The sequence below is a fragment of the Hevea brasiliensis genome, chromosome 18, assembly GCF_030052815.1.
Source record: "Hevea brasiliensis isolate MT/VB/25A 57/8 chromosome 18, ASM3005281v1, whole genome shotgun sequence".
NCBI classification, from domain to species: Eukaryota; Viridiplantae; Streptophyta; class Magnoliopsida; order Malpighiales; family Euphorbiaceae; genus Hevea; species Hevea brasiliensis.
The window spans coordinates 21,807,232-21,828,542 of NC_079510.1; positions in this window are offsets into that span (position 1 = coordinate 21,807,232).

Genomic DNA, 21,311 nt, shown 5'->3' on the forward strand with positions numbered 1-21,311 from the left:
GGGGTTCGATTTTCTGAAAATATAAACTTTGATGATTTTTAAAAATTAATTTAAAGACCACGTGGCAAAACTAAAAATATATTTGGAGTCTACGAATTTTTCTGAGTTTTCTGAAATTTTTTTCGGAATTTTTGGACCTCATTTTCGATCCCGAGGCAGAGTAAAATTTCAAAATTTTGTATCATGAATCGGACCGGCCGAATCAAACCAGACCGGATCGAACCGGTCGAATCAGACCAGCCTTTTCTTTTTCTTCCTTCTTCCTCCCGCGCGCGTCTGACCTCCTCCCCTTCTCTCTCTCTTTTCACTCTCCTCCCTCCTCCCCTTGCAGCGCCGCCACCTCTCCTGCCTCCCCACCTCGCCGGCGCGCCACCTCAGCCCTCCCCACCTCGCCTGGAACACCGGAAAATGGCTCCAGAAACGATGCGCAGCGCACGCGACTCCTCGACTTCCCGGCCAAAATCTGGCAGATCAGGCCACCAATCGGACCGGGTCTTATGTCTAAACTCATCTACTCGTCGAGAGCTTTCCATAGACACCAAGAACACCGAAATCCATCGAGCGGTTTGTCTAATTTTTGCCTGGGAAGTTTTAGCCCATTTTGACTTTTGGGCTAGATTTCTCACAAACCGTAAACCCCACGAGAAAACCGAGAGTACTCGAGCGCTCCACTCGTCGAGAGCTTCGCGGCGACATAAATTTCGAATTTTTTTGACATCGTTTTTCGGTGGGTCCCATGGAACTTTGCAGTGTTTTTCCGAGCATTTAATGAGCTTAGAAAATTCTGAAAAATTTATGTACTAACCCCCGTGTTATGGGCTTCGTGTAGGTATCCTCAATTCGTGGAAATTCGACAGTTGTCCAGGTCTGTGAATTTCCGGCCAAACAGACCCGTTACCTGAAAAGTCTCCAAATTGGATCGAGGTTTTGGCTATCCCCCCATTGTCAGACGTCCCGAGCGCGTCCCCGAAGTCGGAATCGGCAAAGGTAAACCCGAACCTAGCTTTTTCGTAATTTTCTAGTGCTTAAATAGGATTACAAATCCATAAAATATTCGTGGTAGCTTAGAAAATTATGATTCTTTTTACAATAGCTTAGTAATATTGCTAAGGACCGCGGGGCAAAGTTTTAGAATTTTTAGAGCTTATTTGGGCAGTTTTTGCAAAAATGGTAAATTATAAGGACCAAATTGAAATTTTACATATTGTGATGGATGATTGATTTGATGGGCCCAGGAGGGGCTGTGTGATATGATTGAGTTGTGGATATATGGATTTGAGTATAGAAGTGTGTTTTGAGCCCTTTTGCAGGTTGGGTAGGTCCTAGGTATAGGGGAGACTCTGTCGTATTTTCGGCACGACTTAGGATGTATTTGGTCTTTTTCTTTGTTTGTATTGAGTCATTTGTATTAAATAATTGTAATGTAATTGTCAGGTGAGCCGGGACAGCCTTCTTCCTCCACCCAGCCGCCACAGTGACCGTTGTCAAGTCTGTGAGTAAAATATTAATTTTAATTGTAATTTCAATATTATTATATGTTCAAGCATGCCCATGCATCACTTATATGCATATATTTATATAGTTAAACTCTAGGCACGATTTATGTTGCATTCATAACTGTTAACGTGCCATGGATGTTATTGTGGTAATTTGGAGCAGTGTGCGTGCGTTGGTGTACGTGTGATGTGGTGTGGACTATGGACAGGACGGGTAGTCACGGCTTGAGTTCTTCGCTGGGACCCGATCCTTCAGGGGGTAGTCACGGCTTGAGTTCTTCGCTGGGAACCCCGATTTGGTTTATTAAGTGAAAGTCTGGCTTGAGTTCTTCGCTGGCACCAGGTTGGATTTAAGAGGGCTGTATAGGGGATCAGCTCCCATATATTATGATTGATGTTACAGGGTGCATGAGTGCTCCAAATTATCTTTTTGATGTTATGATGTAAACATGTTGTTGATGTTGCATTTCACTCTACAGGGTGCATTAGCTTTAGATAGTTATAGAGATTATGGCTAAAATTGATATTTTACTCTCTGAGTCGAACGCTCACTCCTGTTCAATATTTTTTCAGGCTACAGGAGGATTTTATTGTGGTTAACCTGCTTTTCTCCTTCGCAGGTTGTTTTATCAATATTTATGTAATTTTATTTACTCTTAGAATTTCTGCATGTGTTAGAAATATTTAAATGATTTGGGTCTGTAATATAAATTGTCATGTGGACCTGTAAAATTATTATATGCATGTTTGATGGACTGGATGAGGGAGCTGAGCTCCCATTTATCTTTATGTTGATTTGAGTATGTGGAGGGTGACCTAAGCTCCCCAATTGATGATATATTTTGTTTACAGGTCGGGTTAGTCAAAAACTCCCCGTTGAAAGGTCCACTTTATGGCCGGACTCTGTCCGGTTGATTTCTTGATATTGGGCCCAAATGGGCCTTAGAGTTGGGTTAATAAACAGTTAGGCTTACTACAGGCCTCGGGGGCTTTAGGCTGGCCCAGGTCCTAGTGCCGGTCCGGCCCATAGGTTGGGTTGTGACAAATGTGGTATCAGAGCTTAGGCTCTAGATTCTTAGGGAATGTTTGTCTAAAGTGTTGGGAAGAGTCTACTAGGGGTCACATGCGGAAAATAGGGTTCACATTCGTCTTGCATTGTCATCCTTGCTTCTAGTTTCTGCTCCATATATTGTGTATAAATATGAGTCTATAGAGCTATGTAATGTGCAGTTTTGAATTTTGTGGGCTAATGCTGTTGAATTTCAGGAAAATACGTAGAAGGTGAGAGAGCCGCCATCGCACTGTAACTGCATGTGCCTGACGAGGTGTCAGCACAGGATGAGGCGCCTGCCCCGAGGAGGCGGGGTAGGAGGCCTAGAGCTGCTCAAGTAGAAGAGCAGCTGCCACCAGTACAGGATCAGTCTTTTATGGCACAGGGTCCCATGGACCCAATGGCAGCTACTCTAGCTGGGTTGCAGAGAACCATCGATATGATGGCACAATATATGGTCCACCCTCCACAGCAGCAGCAGTCCACCGCACCAAGAGGAGAACCTTACAAACAGATCATAAATTTCAAGAAGTTGGTGCCTGGTACTTATGATGTGTCAGACGATGCATATCGGTTTTTGGATTCCTGCAGACAGGCAGGAACAGAATTGCAGTTGACTGATAGAAGACTAATAGAGTGTATACAGCATGTCATGGGGCCTATGCCTAGACAATGGATGAATGACTACGTGTTACCTCGGATGGAGGGTTTGTCGTGGGCTCAGTTTGTGGAACTGTTCATCAATCGGTTTGTGCCAGAAAGCTTCAGAGATCAGAAGCAGTGGGCCTTTGAGGCCTTAAGACAGAATGGTAGGTCTGTAGATGAATATGCTACAGAATTTTTGGAATTGAGCAGATATGCCCCTACAGCAGTAGCTACAGAAACTATGAAGGTGAAGAGATTCCTAAAGGGGCTTGACAGGAGGTATGCAAACCTGGCCATGATGTCTGATCAGTCTTTCGACGTGGTGGTTGATCGAGCCAGACAGATTGAGATTAGCTATGCTGTGGATGACAGCGGAAGAGCAAAGAAAAACAGAGCAGAGGATTCTATCGGTGTTCCCCAAATGTGTACTCCGGATAGTGGTGGCCAGAGTAATTACAGAGAAAAGAGTAGGAACAAGAAGAGTGGTTTTAGACACAAACCTCAAGGGTTCAGACCAGGGTACGGATCCAGCAGTGGTCACAGTTCAGGGTACAGCAGTTCGGGGTCTGGTCAGGATCCTCCTTGGCACCTTGTGCACAGTGTGGAAGAGGACATTCAGGACCTTGTTTGATGGGTTCGGGAGTATGCTTCAGGTGTGGCCAACCAGGTCACTTTGCTAGGGAATGCCCCGTGTTCAGCGAGCCACAGATGGGATCACAAGGTTCTATTGCAAATGTTCCTCGACAGTTGTATCCGGGTGCTTTCAGTATGGCAGGCAGTCAGTTCAGTGGATAACAGGGCCGAGGACAAGGGGGACGTGGATTTGGAGGCAGATCAGGAGGTAGAAGTCAGTATCAGGGTTCTGCCACTCAGGGTAGGGGTCAAGCTCGGGTTTTCACCCTGACCCATCAGGATGCTCAGGCTTCAAATGTAGTTGTGGCAGGTATTCTTCTGGCCTGTTCCTATGAGGCTCGTGTTTTGATAGATCCGGGTGCTACGCACTCATTTGTCTCCCCTGTGTTTGCCATGAGATTGGGTAGAAACCCTACCACTTTAGAATGCCCTTTGTCTGTAGCTACCCCACTTAGTGACAACATAGATGTAGATATGGTTTTTCTGGGTAGTCCAGTGGTAGTGGATGGAAAGATCCTCCCAGCAGACTTGGTTCCTCTACCAGTAATGGATTTTGATGTAATTTTGGGGATGGATTGGTTGGCAACTCATTATGCCACCTTAGACTGCAGGAACAAAAAGGTGTATTTCCACATACCTGGTGTGGAAGAGTTTAGCTTTGATGGTGACAGGAGCATGGCTCCATATAATTTGGTGTCAGCAATTAGTGCTAGAAAAATGTTGAGGCGTGGATGCCAAGGGTATTTGGCATTGGTGAGGGATACATCTGTAGAAGGTGTCAGCATGGAAAATGTTCCCATGTCGAGAATTTATGGATGTCTTCCTGCAGGAGCTTCCAGGATTGCCACCAGGAAGGGAAATAGAGTTTTGCATTGATGTTGTGCCGGGTACAAACCCCATATCAATGCCGCCTTACAGGATGGCACCAGCAGAATTGAAGGAGTTAAAGGAGCAATTACAGGAGCTTTTGGACAAGGGTTTCATACGTCCGAGCACTTCACCCTGGGGTGCTCCTGTTCTATTTGTGAGAAAGAACGATGGGTCATTGAGGTTGTGTATTGACTATAGGCAGCTGAACAAGGTGACTGTGAAGAACAAGTATCCACTTCCTCGGATCGATGATCTGTTTAATCAGCTCCAAGGGGCTAGATTCTTTTCCAAGATAGACCTGCGATCAGGCGAGAATCAGGACTGAAGACGTGTCCAAAACGGCATTCAGGACAAGATATGGTCATTATGAGTTCTTGGTGATGTCTTTTGGACTCACTAATGCACCAGCAGCCTTCATGGACTTGATGAACAGAGTGTTCAAGCCATTTTTGGACCGTTTTTTCATCGTATTCATAGATGACATTTTGGTATACTCTTGGACCGAGGAAGAGCACGTGTGGCACTTGAGAATGGTGTTGCAGACTTTGAGGGAGCACCAGCTATATGCCAAATTTTCAAAATGTGAATTTTGGCTAGAAAGCATCTCATTCTTGGGACACGTGGTTTCTAGTGAAGGTATTCAAGTGGATCCCAAGAAAATTAAAGCTATAACTGATTAACTTAAGCCTACAACAGTCACTGAGGTGCGAAGTTTTCTGGGTCTAGCTGGCTACTATAGGCGTTTTGTACAAGATTTCTCCAGCATAGCGGCTCCCCTAACTAAGTTGACCAGGAAGAATGTTCCATTCATTTGGACAGATGACTGTGAGGAGAGTTTCCAGAAGCTTAAGGAGTGTCTAACCACTGCCCCTGTGTTGACACTACCTATGAGTGGTGAAGGATACACCGTGTATTGTGACGCTTCCAGAGTTGGCCTAGGGTGTGTTTTGATGCAGAATGGAAAAGTAGTGGCTTATGCTTCAAGGCAGCTGAAGAGGCATGAGCAGAACTACCCTACCCATGACTTGGAAATGGCGGCTGTAATCTTTGCACTAAAAATCTGGAGACACTACTTGTATGGTGAAGTGTGCGAGATATACACCGACCACAAGAGTTTGAACTACATCTTCCAACAGAGGGATTTAAACTTGAGATAGAGGAGATGGATGGAGCTTCTAAAGGACTATGATTGCACCATCCAGTACCACCCTGGGAAGGCCAATGTAGTAGCAGATGCTTTGAGCAGAAAATCTTCTGGCAGTTTGGCGCACATTTCAGCAGAGAAAAGACCATTGATTCAGGAAGTACATGAGTTGATGGATCAAGGTCTAATCCTAGATCTTTCAGATGAGGGGGTATTATTGGCTCATTTTTCAGTGAGGCCAGACTTGAGAGACAGAGTTAGAGTTTCCCAGCCCAGAGACCAACAATTGATGAAGATCGTAGAAAGAGTACAGTAAGGTGAAGGTGGTGAGTTTGGATTTGCCAATGATGGCGCCCTAGTGCAGGGTTCTAGGATATGTGTGCCCGATGTGGACAATCTCAAAAATGAAATCATGCAAGAGGCACACTATACACTGTACAATGTCCACCCAGGCTCCACCAAGATGTACCATGATGTGAAAGATAGCTATTGGTGGAATGGCATGAAGAGAGACATAGCAGACTTTATGTCCAAGTGCTTGACTTGTCAGAAGGTGAAGTTTGAACACCAGAGATCGTCAGGGAAGCTGCAAGAGCTCCCTATCCCAGAATGGAAGTGGGAAATGATCACTATGGATTTTGTGACTGGGTTGCCTCGTACCACGCGAGGATATGATTCGATATGGGTAATTGTAGATCGCCTAACTAAATCAGCTCACTTCTTGCCTGTGAAGACTACATACTCTGTTGCACAGTACGCCCGACTCTACATTCGAGAAATAGTCAGATTGCATGGAATTCCTGCTTCCATAATATCTGATAGAGGGCCCCAGTTCACTTCTCGATTTTGGAGGAAGTTGCAGGAAGCACTTGGTACACAGTTGAACTTCAGTACGGCTTTCCACCCTCGCATGCATGGACAAATTGAAGGACAATCCAAACACTGGAAGACATGCTTCGCATGAGTGTTTTGGATTTTGGAGGTCAATGGGATGAGCAGCTAGCTTTGGTGGAGTTTGCTTACAACAAAAGTTACCATTCCAGCATAGGGATGGCACCCTATGAGGCACTATATGGAAGAAAGTGTAGGTCTCCTCTGTGTTAGACAGAAATGGGGGAAGCGAAGGTGCATGATGTAGACCTAGTGCAGTACACTTCAGAGATGGTTCCCTTAATCAGGGAACGATTGAAAACAGCTTTCAGTAGGCAGAAGAGTTATGCAGACCCTAAACGGAGGGATGCGGAGTTTGCAGTAGGCGATTATGTATTCTTGAAGGTTTCTCCAATGAAGGGAGTCATGAGATTTGGAAAGAAGGGCAAGTTGGCACCTCTGTATATTGGACCTTTTGAGGTTACTGATAGAGTTGGAGCAGCTTGCTCACCGCTGGAACTACCACCCAACCTTTCTCACGTTCATCCTGTGTTTCACATCTCCATGCTCAGGAAATACATTCCAGATCCTTCTCATGTACTACAGCCGGATGTAATACAGCTAAAAGAGAACTTGACGTTTGAGGAGCAACCTGTAGCCATAGTGGACTACCAAGTGAGACAGCTGAGATCAAAACAGATCCCTATGGTTAAGGTTTTGTGGAGGAGCCAGTCAGTGGAAGAGTGCACCTGGGAGTCAGAACGGGATATGCATAGCAAGTACCCTTATCTGTTCAATGTATAATCATGTGCTTTATTCTGCCTTATGTAAAATTCGAGGACGAATTTTCTGTAAGGGGGGAAGAATGTAACACCCCAAAATTTTAAATTTTATTATTTTATGAGTATTATTGAAATTTTAATTTTAATTAAATTTTAAGAAATTATTTGAGATTTTTCAGATTTTTAAAATCGGGTTCGATTTTTCGAAAATATAAACTTTGATGATTTTTAAAAATTAATTTAAAGACCACGTGGCAAAACTAAAAATATATTTGGAGTCTACGAATTTTTTTGAGTTTTTTGGAATTTTTTTCGAAATTTTTGGACCTCGCTTTCGATCCCGAGGCAGAGTAAAATTTCAAAATTTTGTATCCTGAATCGGACCGACCGAATCGAACCGGACCGGATCGGACCGGTCGAATCGGACCGGCCTTTTCTTTTTCTTCCTTCTTCCTCCCGCGCGCGTCTGACCTCCTCCCCTTCTCTCTCTCTTTTCTCTCTCCTCCCTCCTCCCCTTGCAGCGCCGCCACCTCCCCTGCCTCCCCACCTCACCGGCGCCCCACCTCAGCCCTCCCTCACGGCCGGCCGCAGCCTGGAACGCCAGAAAACGGCTCCAGAAACGACACACAGCGCGCGCCAGACTCCTCGACTTCCCGGCCAAAATTCGGCCGATGCGGCTACCAATCGGACCGGGTCTTGTGTCTAAACTCATCTACTCGTCGAGAGCTTTCCATAGACACCAAGAACACCGAAATCCATCAAGCGGTTTGTCCAATTTTTGCCCAGGAAGTTTTAGCCCATTTTGACTTTTGGGCTAGATTTCTCACAAACCGTAAACCCCACGAGAAAACCAAGAGTACCCGAGCGCTCCACTCATCGAGAGCTTCGCGGCGACATAAATTTCAAATTTTTCTGACACCGTTTTTCGGTGGGTCCCACGGAACTTCGCAGTGTTTTTCCGAGCATTTAATGAGCTTAGAAAATTTTGAAAAATTTATGTACTAACCCCCGTGTTATGGGCTTCGTGTAGGTATCCTCAATTCGCGGAAATTCGACAGTTGTCCAAGTCTGTGAATTTCCGCCGCATGCACTGCTACGAAAAGTCTCCGAATTGGATCGAGGTTTTGGCTATCCCCATTGTCGACGCCCCGAGGCGTCCTCAAGTCGAATCGGCAAAGGTAAACCCGAACCTTGCTTTTTCGTAATTTTCTAGTGCTTAAATAGGATTAAAAATCCATAAAATATTCGTGGTAGCTTAGAAAATTATGATTCTTTTTACAATAGCTTAGTAATATTGCTAAGGACTGCGGGGCAAAGTTTTAGAAATTTTGTAGCTTATTTGAGTAGTCTTTGCAAAAATAGTAAATTATAAGGACCAAATTGAAATTTTACATATTGTGATGGACGATTGATTTGATCGGCCCAGAAGGGGCTGTGTGATGTGATTGAGTTATGGATATATGGATTTGAGTATAGAAGTGTGTTTTGAGCCCTTTTGCAGGTTGGGTAGGTCCTAGGTATAGGGGAGACTCTGCCGGATTTTCGGCACGACTTAGGACGTATTTGGTCTTTTTCTTTGTTTGTATTGAGTCATTTGTATTAAATAATTGTAATGTAATTGTCAGGTGAGCCGGGACAGCCTTCTTCCTCCGCCCAGCCGCCACAGTGACCGTTGTCAAGTCTGTGAGTAAAATATTAATTTTAATTGTAATTTCGATATTATTATATGTTCAAGCATGCCCATGCATCACTTATATGCATATATTTATATAGTTAAACTCTAGGCACGATTTATGTTGCATTCATAACTGTTAACGTACCATGGATGTTGTTGTGGTAATTTGGAGCAGTGTGCATGCGTTGGTGTACGTGTGATGTGGTATGGACTATGGACAGGACGGGTAGTCACGGCTTGAGTTCTTCGCTGGGACCCGATCCTTCGGGGGGTAGTCATGGTATGAGTTCTTCGCTGGGACCCCCGATTTGGTTTATTAAGCGAAAGTCCGGCTTGAGTTCTTCGCTGGCACCAGGTTGGATTTAAGAGGGCTGTATAGGGGATCAGCTCCCATATATTATGATTGATGTTACAGGGTGCGTGAGTGCTCCAAATTACCTTTTTGATGTTATGATGTAAACATGTTGTTGATGTTGCATTTCACTCTACAGGGTGCATTAGCTTTAGATAGTTATAGAGATTATGGTTAAAATTGATATTTTACTCTCTGAGTCGAACGCTCACTCCTGTTCAATATTTTTTCAGGCTATAGGAGGATTTTATTGTGGTTAACCTGCTTTTCTCCATCGCAGGTTGTTTTATCAATATTTGTGTAATTTTATTTACTCCTAGAATTTCTGCATGTGTTAGAAATATTTAAATGATTTGGGTCTATAATATAAATTGTCATGTGGACCTGTAAAATTATTATATGCATGTTTGATGGACTGGATGAGGGAGCTAAGCTCCCATTTATCTTTATGTTGATTTGAGTATGTGGAGGGTGAGCTGAGCTCCCCAATTGATGATATATTTTATTTATAGGTCGGGTGAGTCAAAAACTCCCCGTTGAAAGGTCCACTTTATGGCCGGACTCTGTCCGGTTGATTTCTTGATATTGGGCCCAAATGGGCCTTAGAGTTGGGTTAATGAACAGTTAGGCTTACTACGGGTCTCGGGGGCTTTAGGCTAGCCCAGGTCCTAGTGCCGGTCCGGCCCATAGGTTGGGTTGTGACACCAGAAATGCCAAGAACCAAGCCAAATTGCTAGCCCAAGTTGGGTTACAAAACTGTCCAGACCTGTGTTGCCCGGAAATTTCTGGACATGAACTTACTCGACTAGTTTTGGAAAATTGGCCATAACTTGGTCTACAAGAACTCAAATGTAGTGAAACCAGTGGCAAAATGTCCACAAGATACATACCTACAAAATTGGTATTTTGACCAAAACCTAGAAATCAAGAGAACTAGGTCAAATAGTTAGAACAAATTACTGTATCAAAACCTGGAATCTGACCAAACTGCACTTGACCCCAGAACAGTCTTTTAGTCATAACTCTCACTAGAAAAATCCAATTGAGATGAGCCATACCTTTCCAGAAACCTGAGAAACAGGGATACAACTTTGTTTTAGGAACCTTCCTCAAACTATGAATTTAAGAATATCAAAAAGTGACCTACAATCACTGTCCTGAACTGAGCCCCTGTTGGCACAGGGTACATGAACCCAGGTCAGTTAATTGGCCATAAATAATTCCACAAAACTTGAAAATTTGTGATACAAATTTCTCAATGATCATAAGACATAGGGCAACAAATTTTATGAAGATCACCATGCCTAAAAGTGACTGCAACTTGTTCCATTAATTAGGTAACATTTAAGTCCAAAAGCTACCTAGTTAATGAACCAGAATCTGGGAATGAGTCAGTTATGGTTATCTGACCATAACTTGAGTTCTAAAAATCAAATTGACATGATTCAAAAGGGAAAATAAAGATAAGACATAGAGGAACAACTTCCATGATGGAAGTGTGGCCAAACAGTGGCTACACACTGATCATATGGATAGGTAAAAGTAAGACACAAAAACTAAAACCAAATAAAGGTCCATGAGATAAAATTATCTTATGGTAGGAATTTAACCCTAACAAGCCATTAAACACTAAACCACATGAAAGGATATGTGGGACCTATTTTCTCTCTATAAAGTGATAAATACATAAGTTGTACGAATGAGTGCTTGGGACCTATGTTCTCATTATAATAACATGGAAATGGTATAAAGCATACGTAGTACATGAAGTGAAATAAAAATATGTTATGAACCCTTAATAGTACATAGCATGAAATAATAAAACTACAAGTGCTTAATAGTACTAATTTGCCCAAAGTATGCCTAGGTTTATATGTATATAGTTGGATTGATTAGTATACCAATTATGGACCATAGATTGCAGTACTGCTTACAGAGCAAATCATGAACTGACAATATATGTCTAATATGATTGTTCTACAGGCTATATGCATACCCATTGGCCATTGTGCCTAACCTTATTTCTGGTTTTACAAGCCTGACAGCAGGCCTCGTACCTGACCGCTGGCCTCGTGCCTTACAGATGTATATAGGGTAGACATATGACTGTCTAACCTGTATACTCCTGTGTATCCAGCATTATAGTTTGTTATAGGTTACTTGGGCACAAATATATAGATATGACATGAAATACCCCGATATGACATAAAATACACTGATACGATTCCAAAGACTCTAATATGAGTTTAAAAAGCCAGAGAATGAAATTAATACCCAGAAAAGATACTGATAATTAATTTATTTTCAAAGTACAGAAAAGTTATAAATGACTTAGTCTGTATAAGAAATGAATATAAAAGATACTGTTAAATTTAACTATTCTCAAAGTATAGGAAATTTATAAATGTCTTAGAATTAATGACAAATTCACTGATATAAGTTTAAGGAGACTGAAAATGAAATATATGCATAGATAAGATCCTGATAAATATATTGATTCCAAAGTGTTATAAAATATGCCATTGACCTAGAATTATGGAATTACACATATTATCGTCATTTTAAATTATTTAGTTATTCTGCTTTAAGGTTATGCACCACTAAGCAAATTGCTTAGCGCGTTGGATTTTCCATTGCATAGGTACTGGAGATCGTGATCGCCACAGCGAATGCCACATGAGTGTTCGACGCAATTGACGGATCTCGCATACAGTCCAGAGTCACTTCACCAGTCTTTTGTATTTTGGTAGGGCCCATATATAGACTAGTATTTTAGTTCATTGTGTATAATCATGATGTAATTACTAGTTTGTGATGTAAATAAAAATTGTAATTACATATTTTGGATAGTAAATAAAGTTATAAATTTTTGCATATGAATTTCTAGATGAATGAATGAACTTGAAATTGTATGAGCAGAAATGACATGATATGACATGTAGAGATATGAAATTGTTGTTAACAGGTAACTAGTGGAACCCGCCATATGCCAATCAAATAGAGGAGGCTTTGCCCGGGTATCCACAGAAATAAATTGTTATAAAAAAAAATTTATTTCAAATATGAAATACCTATTTTTAAATGATATTAAAAATTTACAATGAACATGATAAGACAAGATAGGGTTCTCCGGCACCGAATGTGACACTCCTCGCTCAGCTACACTGTAGACGGGTGAGGGGCATCACAATCTAGACGGTCATGAAAGAGGAGGCCACTATAATGAAACACCTTAGCACTGTTGGAAATCAGCAAGAAGGCTCACAGCTGAACTAATTATCTAGACTGAGAAACAATCCCACTATAAAATGCATTTTTGGACTTCCAAATGGCCCATTATAACATATTGAATAACTCCACTTGAGGCTGAGAAGCAATCCCCCATCACCACTTGAACCGGTTCAGAAAAGAAATTGGAATGGAACTCATCACAATAAGACCAATAGGACTAGCTAAAAAAATACGCTGAGCACAGTTACAATATCGAAGAGCATGAACAACCATTTTTAACCCCAACACACAAATATTACACTTATCATCTGTTAACACTTTCCTATGATACAAGCCAACCTTAATAGGAAGCTGATTAGAACACGCCTGATGAAGAAAATGCTTAACCTTACCCAACACATTAATATTCCAAAGCTTCTTCCACACTGAATCAACTTTATTTGAAGAAGAGGCTCTTGAAGCAAAATAAACTAGATCTTATAATGCCATCTTGTATGCACTTTCAACACTGAAATCACCAATCTGTGAAAAATGCCAAATAGTACAATCTTTGGATCGCCTCCTACTAAGTGGAATATCACAGATTTGAGCCGCTTCAAATGGCAAAGAAATCCCATCCATGACCTCTTTCCTCCAGCACCACACATCACGATTAATCAAATCACTCACATACAAAACTAAATCCGATGGAGGAGGACAGGGAAAAACTTTGTACACCTATCACACCATATATTGATCTACACCTCAATGCCCACGAGCCACCTAGTTCCTTTCTCAAGAATCAACCTAACTTGAACAATTGAATGCCAAGTATAACTTGGCCTGAAACCTATCGTAGCATCAAAAAATGAAGGGTGAGGATAGTATATAGCTTTTAACAATTGGGCAATTAGTGAATCAGGATGCTAAAGAGGTGCTAGCATTGCTTAGCTAACATGGCTAAATTAAAAGCATGCAAATCTAGGGAACTCGCTCCATCGCTACACTTTGGTTCACACATTTTCCTCCAAGCACACTGATGAATCTTCTTCTCTTCATTTTGTTGACCCCACCAGAATCTCACTATTTGGCTTTTAATATGCTTACAAAGCTTAATAGTAAGCAAGAAACAGCTCATGGTGAAAGTAGGAATTGATGGAATAAGTGCCTTGAGAATGACTTTTTTGCAAGCTCTTGAAAGGAATTTCTCTTTCAACTTTTAAGTTTTTTTTTTCACTCTGTCGCATAGGTTACTGAAAATATATTGCTTCTTCCTACTAATAATAGCTAGGAGACCTAAATATTTGCTATGCTAATCAATGCAACAGACACCAATCTGAGATTGCAGCCTTTCCTGATGGTCAACATGAACATTCTTGCTAAAAGAAATCTTCATTTTTCCAAGTTAATTTTCGAGTGTCTGTATCTCAGCTGTAGATGCTCTACCAAAAATTATGCTATCATCTGCAAAGAACATGTGAGAAATAAAAGGGGCTCCCTTACAAATCTTAATACCATCAATCACCTAGTTCAACTCTGCATGTCTTATAAGCCCTAAAAAAACTTCTGCACAAAATAGAAAAAGATATGAGACCAAAGGGTCACCTTGCCTAAGACCCTGTTGGGGATGTAAAATGTCTCTTGAGGTTCCCATTAATCAACATAGAATAGGACGTAAAAGATACAACACATGATCAAATTAACCCAAGACACATCAAAGCCCATTCTCACCATAACTCTCTCCAGAAGACACCATTCCATCCTATCATAATCTTTAGACATTCCTAAATTAAGGGCAAAATTGTCCATATTTACCCCTTTTTTTATTATTTTTCATGAAATGAGATAAGTCAAATGCTACAAGGGCATTATCTGTAATCAAGTGACTCAGAACAAAAGCAAAGTGAGTATGATGGATGACAGAAGGTAATACATACTTTAACCTATTAGCAATACATTTTGTGACTAGCTTAAAAATGACATTACACAAGCTAATAAGGCGATAATCTTTAGTGTGCACATGCACATGATTATTAACCTTTGGGATTAGAGTAATAAAAGTGTGATTCAGAGACTCAGAAGACCCACCATGATTAAGAATATTAAGAACTCTATCAATAACAGAAAAACCAACAACATGCCAACAGTTTTGAAAAAAAATCTAGGGGGCATACCATCAAGACCAGAAGCTTTGGATGGATGCATCTGCTTGAGAGCAACAACAATCTCATCTCTAGAAAAAGGTTCAGGCAGTCTGGTATTCATCTCAATAGTAACTCTAGCCTCTAATCTGTTGAACACCTTATCAATATCAGATGAACCAGAGGTAGTGAAAAGGCAACGAAAATAGTTTGTCATAACTCTAGTAATATCCCCCTTATCAAAATATGAGCTATCCACACCATCATGAATAGTGTTAATGCCATTATGCTTCTTCCTAAGATTAGCCCTAGTATGGAAAAACCCAATATTCTTATCTCCCTCCTTTAACCATGACATCCTAGACCATTAAGCCCACATAATTTCCTCCCTAGCTAGCAACTCCCTAATATCCCTTTCAATATCTTTCTGCTTTGCCACACAAGCATCCTTTTGTGGACCACACTGCAAATTATGCAACTTCGTCCTATAGCCTGCAAGAGATTTATTAACACTAGCAAAATTAATTTTCTCCTATTCCCTCAAACCAATGCCATAACATTATTATATATTCCATCGAATCAGTATCTCTTCTAACCTCAACCTCTAGCCAACTATCCTCCATCATCATATGACAACTATCATCCCTTAACCACATGTTTTCAAAATGAAAAGGGTTTTTTTTTTTATGCCTCCTCTACTTGTTCAAATCCCAAGAGATTCAAACAGAGCAATAGTCAGATCCACTTCAAACTAAATGCTCAACTGAGAAATCAAAGCATCTAAGAACCTTTTCGGTGAAAGCAATTACTCGATCCAAGGCTCTTTGATGTTGCCCACCCCACTTTGACCATTATTCCTAGTGCAATGATAATCCTTCTATACCAAATTATCAAGGCAACACCTATTAAGAACTGCATTCAAATCCAACATCTTCTACAGGTCCCTAGCATTTCCTCCCAACTTCTCAAAACTATACAGAACCTATTAAAGTCTCCTACACATAACCAAGGTAAAGAGGACTTTCTTTTCAAATTATCTAATAACTCCCAAGATTTATATTTCATATTCACCTTAAGCCACCCCATAAAACCCAGTAAGCCTCCAACTTCTATCAATTTTGACATTAGTGTGATGAAAGCAAAAAGATAACAAAACCACATCCATCTTTTCCTTCCATAACATTAGTACTTCCTATCAACGGAATCATCACAGCTGACCCACACACTCTCCTTAAATCCTCTTTTCACTATATCCACTTTTGAAACCTTTAGCTTTATTTCCAAGCCCCCTGGAGCTCCAGCTAAGCAGAATCATGGGCTTCAACACTAGATACACCTAACTCCTTAGTAACATTTCTCATTTTTAAACTCCTTTTATCTTCTAACAAGTCCATCAAATATCCTCTAATAAATCCATCAATCTCTCTTCCAGTCTTTCTTTCCTCTTTCCGCCAGCTGGGACAATATCCGACATCATAATAGTAGCAGTTTGACAGGCTTTACATTTCCAAAAGGATGATTTATATGGTTTTTTAGTTTTTCTCAAGCTAAAAATGTAATTAGGGGGCTGAGTTTGAGTAATAGGAACAGTTAAAGGATTACCTGCATTGGTGTTTGGGCTGGGTGTAGAAATAATAATGATTGTAAGTTCTGGAAAATCATAATGAATGGTCACATGGTGAACAATGGTCTTATTAGCTTCAAAGGTGGTTGTGTAATTGGGGAGAAACATTTTGGCATGGCACTCATGAAAAGTTTTAGGGACACATATCAGAGACAATACCCTAAGTAGGAACAAACATGGTAGGGGTTAAAATATTCTCTGATATAAGAGCAACACCTTTATCTTTCCACACACTGACACGAATTGCATTTAATGTGTCTTTGTTGGCTAGTTATATATTGGAGAAACATTCATGTCCTATGTACTTTTCATAATACCCTAATCCTACACAGCCCGATGCACACTAGAGCAATCTCCATCATCACTACCATTATTAGAAAACTTAGACAAATTTTTTTTGAGAAGTAAAATCCATAAATAATTATCTTGTTACAACACAATCTTCAGAATAAACTATAAGGAATAACTTATTTCGATGTATTGGAGACGCCTAATGGATTCTCTACACTCACCCACTTCCTCCCCAACGCCCTCACCTCCCACTACATCATCACAACTTTTCAAAGGATGCCCACATTTCTCATAGAAATAACAAAAAGTGGGTTAACCTTCATATTTAAGTGCAATCCATACCAACTCACCACCCCTAACCTTAATCATTGTCCCCCCTAAGAAGAGGTCTCAAAACTACCAACACCAAGAATTGTAAAAATTTCCTCCAATGCATATTCTGATCTTAATGCATTTTTGAGAAAGTGCCCATCTTGCTGCTCAGTTTCTGGGCCACCACTTCATTCATACAGCACAATGGTAAATCATAAGCTCTCAATCATAATGGGGACGTTGAGAAATCAATGAACAAAGGCTGCTCTTCACCCTTAATCGCCTTCAAAACCAGAATCTTTTTTTTTTTTCGAATTGCCAAGGCTCATTAGGAATGACATTAATCAAATCCTGCCAATGGTGAAATTGAAAAAGGAAAATATCCTTCCCCCATTCCCTAGCATCTACCCCATATTTAGCCTTCCACACTTTCACCATTGTATCCATCAAAGCTTGTTTATTATATGTTCGATCAGTCCACAATTTGCTCACTAAACATAATTTCAATTTCATTTTCATCAGTAACCTCCTCTAAAATATCACAATTAGTAATCGTTGCCTCTAACTCCGTAGGTTGCTTTTGCACACTACCCCTCTGAAAAATACCTTTTGCACTCAAAGCCATCACCACCTCATAATGATATCCCATGAAGGACACAGAGAATAGATCCCAAGATAGCCTAAAAGATACAATAAATAAAGAAGGCCAACATTAAATGAAGGAAAGAAAAGAAGCTAACAAAATCAAAAGGAAAACACACAATGACAACAATGAGAAACACAGAAAAGGAAAAAAAAAAAAAACTAAACAAAATGATGAGAATGACAATAAAACAAGAACTAAACTAGCCCCCTAGAGGGTGACAATACTCCTCGAAGAAGAATGAAAGGCATAATTTTACATGTATCCATCAAGGCTTGTTTATTATATGTCTGATCAGTCCACAATTTGCCCTCTAAACATAATTTCAATTTCTTCTCATCAGTAACCTCCATGGAATATCACAATCAATAATTGTTGCCTCCAACTCCGTCAATTGCTTTTCCACACTACCCCTCTGAAAAATACCCTTTGCACTTGAAGCCATCACTACGTCACAATCCACAACTGATATCCCATGAAGGACACAAAGAATAGACCCCAATAGAGTCTGAAAGACACAGAAAAAACAAAGAAAGACAACATTAAATGAAGGAAAGAAAAGACACTGACAAAATCAAAAGGAAGACAAACAATGACAACAACAAGAAACATAGTAAAGGAAAAGAAAACTAAACAAAATGATGAGAACAACAACAAAACAATGACTAAACTAGCCCCCTAGAGGGCAACAACACTCCTAGAAGAAAACCTAAACTCCCATGAAAGAGAGGACATCTATTAAAGTTTTGATTATTAAGTGAGGATGAATTATTATTTCTAATTAAAAGAATATTACTATTTTTAAACAACTCACACCAAAAGGTTTTTAAAAAAAAAATAAAGTAAGCTAAAATAATAAAAAGAAGGTAATATTTTTAATTTTCATTTTGCTTATAAGAAGGGTATATAGTAAATAATGGTTTAATAATTTTATATTATTTGATCAAAAGGTATAATATTAAATATAATATTACCAAAAAATTATTATTTTGTAAAAGGATGGGCTTTAATATTTATACACACATTTAAATATTGATTGGCTTGAGTTGAGTTCTCACTATAAGAAATCGAAATTTTGCCCACGTTAACCATAGTTTATGTATTTTAATAGATATCTATGTATTTAAATTGATTTCTTATTTTCTCGGTAATTAAAATTGTTCTCCAAATGTTTTATCTAATCACTCACTAATTCTTTTCTTTCCTAATAAATTGATATTGGCCTATTGGACATAATGGCCAAATCTTTTCACTAATTAACAATCATATCCCAACCTTTAAGATTGGTAGTGATTGTAACCAAATTTCAAAGTCAATTCGAATAAATCTAAATTTTGTTAATAAAAGAAGCCAAAAAGTCAATTTATAAACTGCATTTTTGTTGTGCATAACAATATGAACCCAAATAATAGTTTAATATCCTAAAATCTTTTCATTAATTGACAATCATATCCCAACCTTTAAGATTGGGAGCAATTGTAATCAAATTTCAAAATTAATTTGAGTAAATCTGAATTTTGTTAATAAAAAGAAGCAAAAAAGTCAATTTATAAAATGCATTTTGTTGTGCATAACAATATGAATGCAAATAATAGTTTAACATCCTAAAATATGTATTTGTTGGTACAAAGTTTGAGATTTAACTATAATTACTCTCAGTTTTAAAGGTTGTGATATATAGTGAAAAATTAAAACGTTTTAATATAATTACCGATTAGCGAAAAGATTTGATCTTTTCTATCTAATTGGTCAACAAAATGACTTTTGTTTTTTAGTCAGCCATTGCAACTTTGATATTGTCTTGGTGTCAAATGGACGTTTTTAATTTCTCCTTTTTTATTATTTTTTGATTTTTGAAGGACATCAAACTTCACTTATTATATGATGCCTTGCTTATCTCTACTAAGATTTTTATCTTAATTTTGAAGTTTCAATGCATTTACACTGATGAGAAAAAGCGAATTGCCCATAAAAAACTGATGCCATGTACTTTGTTTGCAATCTCCGCTTATGGAATATTCATCCGAGGTTCATTTGTAATTTTTTTTTTGTTTTTTATTTTCCTGTAATGATGAAATTGCTTAAATTTATAAGAGAAATAAGATTAATGAAAATTTATGGAGAGATGAAGAAAGATCTTTTTGTGGTATTCATTGATTTAGAAAAGATTTATGATTAAGTACTATGATGGAAGTTCTTTGTTAATCAGAGATACATGAGCAGCACAACTGTTCAGTTCATTTCTCTATTAACCCACTTATCAAGGAAAAGGAAAGATGCTATATTTTGTTATCATATAGATGATGTGAAAGACCAGAAAAGTGAAATTGTCAAAATTTTCCACCCTTTCGTTGTCATATCCAATTGGTCTTTGATATTCATCATAACAAAATGACTTTTGTTTTAGAGAGTAATTATGTAATTGAAACTTGCATCTGTTTACCCATTGTTGATGCTACAAATTTCAATGTTAGAAGAGTTATAATGCATGTGGATAGCGAAAAAGAAGGCATACTAATCAGCCCATTGAAACTTTGATATTGTCTTGGAGTCAAATGGACTTTTCTAAATTCTTTTTTTTTTTTTTTTTTTTTTTTTTTTTTTTTTTTTTTTTTAAGGATGTCAAACTCCACTTAGTATATGATGCCTTGCTTATCTCTACTAAGATTTTTATTTAAATATGCTCGTCAAGGAAAAGAAATGGTGCCTTATATCATTATCATATAAATGATGTAAAAGACCAGAAAAGTCAAATTTTCCACACTTTGTCTATCTACAATCATTTATGATTTCTGTGTTACACATGAAGCATGGCAAGTAACTCTATCATTATTCAATCAATCAACTTTAACTTAATAGTATTGGAGTCATTTTCAAAATTGTAATACCTTGTTTCAATCTTCATTTAAAGTTAGATCAATCAAAAAACAAAAATTTCATCTTTCAAATTAAAAAAAAAAATTCATGAAAATATGTGATTGTTTTACTTACACCCATCAAGCTACAAATTATAAAAAAAATCATCTCAAACATGTAAGGTTATCATTCATATGTTTTGGTTAGGGAATTCACATTGCATTATTTTCATGTAATACACTTAAATAAACATATTTTCAAATAATGTATACAGGGAAGGAAACAGGACCACCAAACAACAATTGAAGCAGAATTATTTTTTCCTTTTTTTTATATAAAAAGAAAGTAGATAAGTTATTTTATATTATATAAATCCACAACACTCGCATATTTTTTTACTTAAATACTGTACATCATAAACTCGAGATAAACAGCACCACCAAACAACAATTGAAGCAGAATTATTTTTTCCTTTTTTTTATATAAAAAGAAAGTAGATAAGTTATTTTATATTATATAAATCCACAACACCCGCATATTTTTTTGCTTAAATACAGTACATCATAAACACGAGATACAATATATACAATGAGATACATATGTAAAATAGGTGAGACAAATCCATCATGAATCAAGTATATAGTAAAGTTTTTCCACTGAGGACAGCTGTGAATGAATTGGCAAGAAAACATTGAAGAACACAACAAAATAAGCAG